Source organism: Lissotriton helveticus, chromosome 8 (genome assembly GCF_964261635.1).
Source record: "Lissotriton helveticus chromosome 8, aLisHel1.1, whole genome shotgun sequence".
In the NCBI taxonomy this organism is placed as follows: Eukaryota; Metazoa; Chordata; class Amphibia; order Caudata; family Salamandridae; genus Lissotriton; species Lissotriton helveticus.
Genome location: NC_136069.1, coordinates 137,455,540 through 137,464,518, shown reverse-complemented (window position 1 = coordinate 137,464,518; position 8,979 = coordinate 137,455,540).

The window sequence follows — 8,979 nt, the reverse complement described above, 5'->3', positions numbered from 1 at the left end:
TCCCAAGCCCTGTAATCTCCCTACTGGGCCCTTTGGCCCTTCCCTGCAAATCGATAAGTGTGATGTAGGGGGATTCAGAGGAATTACCACGGAAGATGAGGGGCAGGCCATGTTAGAACGTGGTGATCTAAAGAGAGTTCTCATTTCGCTAGTGGCTGAATCTTCTACTTGTCTGTTCCCAGGGTTAGCTAGTTAATCCTTAGATATGTACTGCTCAATATTGCTCAATCTTTGGTCAATTGGTTCTAATTTCAACATAACGGGGTTAATCAAGGTTGAAAGCTTTTCTTCCAACTGTTTTATGAAGTCAGAGTGTACCCTTGGGGGATCAGGGTGGCTAATCGCCATGACAGGTGGATTAACGCTGACCTCAGCCCCCTTGGTGTTATCAATATCGGTAGGTATAGCTGTAGGCCCTCTCATCCCATGACCTACATTCCTGCTTTTTGCCTGCTTTGAGATCTGATGACTAACTTTGGGGGCACTACGCGCTTTCATTTTCTTAGACTGATCATTACCTTTAGGGGCTTGTGATGACCTTTGGTGCCTGGTATGGATATTTGGTGGGGAGGGTGAGGTTGGGCAAGACAAATTAACCATTTGAGAAGAATGAGGGGTGCCCTGCTCTGGACCAGCTGTAATCCTGAGAGAGGTTTGGGGGCTCATAGATACAGTGACAGAGGACTCTGGCACTGGAACTTGGTTTGTGAATGGATTTAGTGGATCTAAGGAGAGCCTATGTTTGTGAGCTCAATCTTGTGTGTTAACACGGATTCGGCCCGCAAAAGGAAGGCATCTCGAGTCCCCACCACTCCTGCCCCTGTCCCCCCTACCATGCAGTTTTGGTCATGACGCCTCAGTTGTAAACTTAATCAAGATGCAATGTAGGGATTTAACATTAATAACAACTTGTTCCTAGAACAAGACTCTCCTTTCAGCAGAAACGATTACCCCCTTAAGTCCAAAGTCAAAGTCAATTGCATAGGCTTACTTAAATTCCAGTGAAGATGTTGGAGGGATGGCCCAGCCCAGCCTCTTACAGCCGCTGACGGGCGCGGACAGGCACGCCCTTGGCCTGGGCACGCCTGTGCGTGTCCCGCGATGCGGGAGCCCTGTCCACGTTAAATGCGCCTCCGGGCGCTGGCGATGATGTGGTAGGTGGCCGCATTGCAGCGTGGGGCTCTCTCTCCCCCGGTAGCAGGTGCGGCAATGTCGGTGGCAGTGTTGGCATGCAACAGGTCAGTAACCGGCTCATCTCTAAACTATGACTGTCCACTCTAGTGCACTCCATGCCACTGTCCCATACAAAACACCACATCACTATATGACACTTTACTCAACTGTACGCTATGTGACTCCACTCCACTCCACTGTATGGTACTCCACTCTGCCCCACAAAACTCCAATCTATCCCACTCCACTGTACCCCACTCCACTCTACAATACTCCACCCGTCCGCCACTCCACTCTACACCAATCCACTGTACGCTATTCCACTGTACGATACTCCACTGTAGTCTACTCCACTTCACTCTAATGCACTGTATAATACTACACCCTATGACAACACACTGTATGACACACTCCTCCGCTCTACCATACCACACTCCACTTAATGACACTCCTTTGGACAATACTAAGATCTATGATTTCAAGCTGATTTTTTTTAACCTTTAAAATTCAACGAAAATACCATGAAACCATTGCTATAGGTAGTAAAACTGTTTTTTTTCTTTCTATACAAACAAAACTTCAAATACACAAACATTACAAATTCTAAAATTCTAGTTATACCTTAAATTTAAAATGTATGCACCACCTTTAAATTGATATATCTTTTTTGATTCTTTATCCATTAACCAAACTTAAAATACACAAACATTTAACCTTCTAAACATATATCTTTAATATATAATTTACACAACACCTTAAAATTATTATAACTCTCGCACATCCACACACTACGTTAACTATAACTAACATGCACTGTGTTCTCACAAAAGATAAGATTTGAAAACTCATAACTGTTATTGTAAATACTAATATTTAAGATGGTATGAGTCATATAATATAAAAGTGTGATATAATATAAAAGGATATAATCGGTACATGGAGAAGCCAATAGTTATAGTTATATGTGGACTGGGAAGGCTTATGTGCTCTCACTAGGCGCGAGCTTTAACAATGCTTGCTCTGGATGGGAGCAGACATTTCTTCCCTGCCCATGTTCTTGGGAGTCCCTGGAGCCCTAAGTGGCTCAGGGGGGGTGTTGCGTTCTTCCCTCCATTTAATATATAACAAAAAGTCCCAGGGAGGGATGGTACCCCCAGGGCCACTATTGGCTCGTGGAGGGGGGCATATTTACTTCAGAAAAGGCCGCACGAAGTGGGGCCCTCCAGGCCTAAAGTGACTTGGAGTGGGGCTACCCACTCCCCTCCTCTTTAAAAAACAAAAAAGGCCCCAATGGATGCGGTCCCACTGGCCTGAAGTCGCTTGGGGAGAGGGGCTGCACTAATTGGTTGGATGCAGGGCTTTTACCCAGGCCATGCCCTGCAGCCAACACCAAGCCGTGCACGGCCAAAGGCAATGAGTGGCATGTGGTTGGCTGCCCGTCGGGGTTGGACCCAGTGCCTGGCCACATCCAGGCCCTGTTGCCAACCCCTCACCATTCATGACCTTTGGGTGTTGTCTTGACGTATAGTAATATTACTTCACTTTAAGAAAAAACATGGAAATCCACTCAACAAAACGCGAAGTAACATCATAGTTAGGTGAACATTACAGTGATAAAATAACATTTTAAGCGCAAAAACTCACTAAAATTCCCAGTTATAGTTTTTTCAAGTAACTATAGCTTGCGCCCTAGGGTAACTATACCTTGCGCCTTTGCCATGCACTGCTAATGACCCTACATATTACATTACTCATTACATCTTTTATGACATCATTGATAATATCACTGCAACATTTGCAATAAAATCATTTATGAGAAAACTGCAAGGCGGGGCGTGATTTATTATAGTGGCAGTGACAGAACTTCTCCCTCTGTGGCCCCCACCCAGGATCTTTGCAACTCATTAAACACTTTTTTCTTTAATAAAATTTCCACTATAAAACAAAGTATCCCCACCACTCTGTCTCCCTTTCCTCTGGCTGACACCTATCACAATCTTTCAACTCTGGAATTTTTCCCCCTCATTGATGATGCCAGCCTATCCAAGCTGCTGGTCAAGGTCAAATCAGGCTCTCCTGATGATATTTGTCCCCCCCATATTATGAGAGAAGTGGGAACCATCATCCCCGAGAGCATGCTTCCCATGCTGAATGGCTCTCTCTCACAGGGTAAAGTTCCCTACAATTTTAAAAAAGCCCTTCTTATCCCCCTCATAAAAAAAACTGGAGCTAACCCATTGGACCCGCTTAATTACAGGCCCATTTCACTGCTGCCTTACTGTGCCAAATTACTTGAGGCTCACGTCTGTGACAGTATTTCCAAATTTATGGAAGAATCTAAGTATCTTGCTCCCAATCAGGCGGGCTTCCGCCCTTGTCATTCAACTGAAGCAGTTATGCTTTCAGTGCAGAATACTTTGAGGCGGAATGCTGATGAGGGGATCCACCAGGCTCTGGTGCTACTGGACCTTTCGGCCGCGTTCGACACGGTTGACTATACCATCTTGGTCAACCGTGTCGAGCAGGCGGGTCTCAGGGGCCCCACGCTGAGCTGGATTCGCTCATTCATCACTGGCCGCACTCAATCTGTGAGACTGGGTACTTTCACAGCTCCCACTATACCTACCATCTGTGGAGTACCTCAGGGTTCATCTCTGTCACCCCTGCTTTTTAATTTATATCTACGCCCCCTTCTGTATTCTCTTAGGAAAGCCAGAGTCACCATATTCAACTATGCAGATGACCTGCAGCTCATCTTTCCCTTAAACACCAAGGACTCAGTGGAAGAGTTTCAAAACACCATGTCTCACATCCTGAGTTGGATGAGCTGCAGCCATTTGAAACTCAACCCAGGCAAGACGGAATTGATCTTGCCTGGGCAGAGTGTACTTAGTTGGAATCCCAGCTTCTGGCCATCCAGCATGGGAGCCCCTCCGCCTAAGTCATCTTCAGTCAAGAGCTTAGGAATTTTTATCAGTGAGGATCTCTCCCTGAAAAGGCAGGTTGGCGCGGTTGTGTCATCCAGCTTTTTTCAGTTGAAGAAAATCAGGAAGATTGCCTGCTTTTTCTCCCTGGAGGCCCTCACCCAGATCGTCATCTCCCTGGTCCTGTCTAGATTGGACTTCTCCAACAGTCTTTATCTTGGGCTCCAGGCTGGAGAGCTAAGGCGCCTCCAGCTGGTTCAGAACCAGGCAGCCAGACTCATTCTCAACCTATCAAAAAGGCAATCTGTCAGATTAGGGCTAAAACAGCTACACTGGTTGCCTGTCGAGCAGCGGGTAGCTTTTAAAACCGGGTGCATACTATTTAAGTCCCTACATGATTCTGGCCCTCTATTTATCAGAGAATTGTTTAACAGATACAACCCTTCCCGCAACCTTCGGTCCATGCACAAATCCCTTTTGACTGTCCCTTCTTATAAGAGGAAACGTCTCGGAGGTTGCTGCTTTGACTATCTTGCAGCTACCTTCTGGAACTCTCTCCCTCTTCACTTAAAACTCTGCGATAACATCCTCAGTTTCAGACACTCAGTTAAAACCTGGCTTTTTTCCCATTCGTTCTGCTGAGCCGCTTTGCTCCTACTTTTGACTAGCGTGTTGCGTTCCTGCCTATAGCGCCATAAAGCCCCCGGGCGTACGAGCGCTTAATAAATACATATCAATATCAATATCAATATCAATTAGGTACTCCAGAGCACAAGTTATAGTTACTTGAAATAACTATAACTGGGGAATTTCAGTGTTTTCTTAGTTTAAAACTATACGTTGTCACGTAAATTTTTACCTAACTATAACCTTACTGTAACATGAATAAATATATATATATACATATATATATATATTTATACATATATATACATTACCTACTGGCGGTCGCCAGTAGGTATATATAGTTAGGATTTTTTCTCTATGGGATTTTTGAAAATTCTATGTTGAATAACTTTAGCGTTTGAGGACGGAATTGGCTGAAATTTTCAGGAAAATGGAACATTTTGTTTCTGAGCAGCCCCTGAAAATTTGGGGGGGTTTCGTCAAGGGGGGGCTGAGAAAAAAGGGGGGTCAGAAAACGCGTTTTTCCCATGCAATTTTCCATAGGGCGGTTGGCCTCACTTTTAGCTCGAACGGCTGAATGGATTTCCACGAAACTTGGCAAAATTGTAGGGACTGGTAGCCCGATGTGCCTTTGCTAGGTCTCAATATATGTGTTCCAGTGGATTTTGAGAAATTAACGTTCAAAAAAATATATATATCTGTAAGCGCGCTCCGGGCAGCGCCCCGGTTCGTGTACCTGACGCGTAACGGAACTTCGCGAAGCGAAGCTGATTGGCTCTCCGGTGTCTGTCAACATTCTAAACAGTCCGGAGCGGCCGCCATCTTGTCTCTCGGTAGGATCGAGAGACAAGATGCGGTGAAAAACGAAGGGGGAAATGAAGGAAAGGGGGCAAGGTAGACCCCTCCTGACCCCCTAGGATTGATGAGGGGGATATTAAAGTGCCCCGCGGGGCAAAACATTTTTTTTGTGATTTTTCGCCATAGAGGCGCGTCCCGGTATGCGAACCGGGCAGCTAACTGGCAGCGTAACGGGAGTCCGCCATCTTGTGTTTTTGGAGCGTCCGGTTCGCGTACCGGGTAGCGTCCCGGTAAGCGTAACAAGAGAAACAGTAAAAAAAAAAAAATAATGGAATAGATTATCAAGAAAACTTTGAAAAATTGTAGGGACTGTTTGTTTGATGTGCCTTTGCAAGGCCTCAAGATATGTGCACGTGTGGATTTTGTCTAATTAAGGTTAAAAAAAATATATATATCTGTAAGCGTGCTCCGGCGCGCTTACGTTACGGGTTTTGTTTGCGCTGCAGAGCCGATACGTCACGGTTATGCGACGCGTCATGAGGCGTCTCACGTGGCTACGTGATACGTCACGTAATAAAGAATATATTTTACAGATATAGATATTAGCTTTTAAAAAACCAATGAAATTCACTGAAAAAACCATAGGTTATAGACCATATATAGTTAGGAATTTGCATTTACAAAACCTTGAAAATTCACTGAAAAAACCATAGGTTAGAGACCATATATAGTTAGCTGGACATTTTATTGACATAAAACCAATGAAATTCCATATATAGTTAGTTGCACTAACTATATATCGCGCACCCGCAATCCACTGCTGATGATGTCACATATTACATCATTCATGACATGGTCAGTGACATCACTGATGACATCACTGATGACATCTCAAATGACATCACTGATGACATCACTGATGACATCCTCTAGTGTCTGTGTGTTTTTGTAAAGTTTAAATATGTTTTACATATTGAAGAATGAGTGGATGTATGAAAGACTGAGTGTTTGTGTGGCTGGCTGGGAGGTGTGTGACTCTGTGCATATCAATGTGTACTTGTATCAGTGATTGTATAAGAGAGTAAGTATGTGTTAGTATATGTATGAAAAAGTATGGTGTTCTGTGTTTAACTGTATAGATGAGGAAATCGAAGTGTGATTGATTCTTTACAGGACTGACTAGGTGTGTGAGTAACTCCATGGATGAGTGGCGGTGTGTGAGTGTCTGCATAGGTGTATGAGGGCATATGATAGTGTTGTAATAATGAGTGACTGTATGTATGAGTGATTGTATGGGTGAATGAGTGAATGTGTGTGTAGACGTAGGAATCAGTGAGTGCGTATGTAGTAACTGGTATTGGTGTGTAATGATGTCATCAGTGATGTCATTTGAGATGTCATCAGTGATGTCATCAGTGATGTCATTTGAGATGTCATCAGTGATGTCATCAGTGATGTCACTGAAGTATGGTGTTCTGTGTTTAACTGTATAGATGAGGAAATCGAAGTGTGATTGATTCTTTACAGGACTGACTAGATGTGTGAGTAACTCCATGGATGAGTGGCAGTGTGTGAGTGTCTGCATAGGTGTATGAGTGCATATGATAGTGTTGTAATAATGAGTGACTGTATGTATGAGTGATTGTATGGGTGAATGAGTGAATGTGTGTGTAGACGTAGGAATCAGTGAGTGCGTATGTAGTAACTGGTATTGGTGTGTCATGATGTCATTTGAGATGTCATCAGTGATGTCATCAGTGATGTCATTTGAGATGTCATCAGTGATGTCACTGACCATGTCATGAATGATGTAATATGTGACATCATCAGCAGTGGATTGCGGGTGCGCGATATATAGTTAGTGCAACTAACTATATATGGAATTTCATTGGTTTTATGTCAATAAAATGTCCAGCTAACTATATATGGTCTCTAACCTATGGTTTTTTCAGTGAATTTTCAAGGTTTTGTAAATGCAAATTCCTAACTATATATGGTCTATAACCTATGGTTTTTTCAGTGAATTTATATATATATATATATATGTATATATATATATATATATATGTATATATATATATATATATATATATATATATATATATATTCACTGAAAAAACCATAGGTTATAGACCATATATAGTTAGGAATTAGCATTTACAAAACCTTATTTTACTCACACAAAACCATTGAAATTCCATATATAGTTAGTTGCACTAACTATATATCGCGCACCCGCAATCCACTGCTGATGATGTCACATATTACATCATTCATGACATGGTCAGTGACATCACTGATGACATCACTGATGACATCTCAAATGACATCACTGATGACATCACTGATGACAACATCCAGTGACTGTATGTTTCTGTAAAGTTAAAATATGTCTTACACATTGAAGAATGAGTGGATGTATAAGTGTCTGGACGAAGGATTTAGTAGGTGCATGACTGAATGTATGAGTGAGTGATTAAATGTGTCTCACTGAGTGCATGGGTTAGTGACTAAACTGTCTTAATTTGTGCATCATTATGTCTGTTGTTCTGTAAACTGCTGCATGTGTTGATCAGTAGCTATATGAGTAACTATATGGGTTATTGATTGATTGCCCAAGTACTTGCATGGGAGACTGAGTGTATGTGTGGCTGGCTGGGAGGTGTGTGACTCTGTGCAGATCAATGTGTACTTGTATCAATGATTGTATAAGAGAGTAAGTATGTGTTAGTATATGGTTGAAAACGTAAGGTGCTCTATGTTTAACTGTATAGATTAGAAAATGGAAGTGTGATTGATTCTTTACAGGACTGACTAGGTGTGTGAGTAACTCCATGGATGAGTGGCAGAGTGTGAGTGTCTGTATAGGTGTATGAGTGCATATGATAGTGTTGTAAAGATGAGTGATTGTATGTATGAATGATTGTATGGGTGAATGAGTGAATGTGTGTGTAGACGTACGAATCAGTGAGTGCGTATGTAGTAACTAGTATTGGTGTGTCAATGGTTTCAAAAATTATACTCTGTATTTAACACTGGGTGAAACAGAGGTTATATTAAAATGTGAGGAGATGCATTGTATTGTCACATGAATGATATCATCAGTGATGTGGTCATTGATGTCAAATGAGATGTCATCAGTGATGTCATCAGTGATGTCATTTGAGATGTCATCAGTGATGTCATCAGTGATGTCACTGACCATGTCATGAATGATGTAATATGTGACATCATCAGCAGTGGATTGCGGGTGCGCGATATATAGTTAGTGCAACTAACTATATATGGAATTTCAATGGTTTTGTATGAGTAAAATAAGGTTTTGTAAATGCTAATTCCTAACTATATATGGTCTATAACCTATGGTTTTTTCAGTGAATTTTCAAGGTTTTGTAAATGCTAATTCCTAACTATATATGGTCTATAACCTATGGTTTTTTCAGTGAATTTTCAAGGT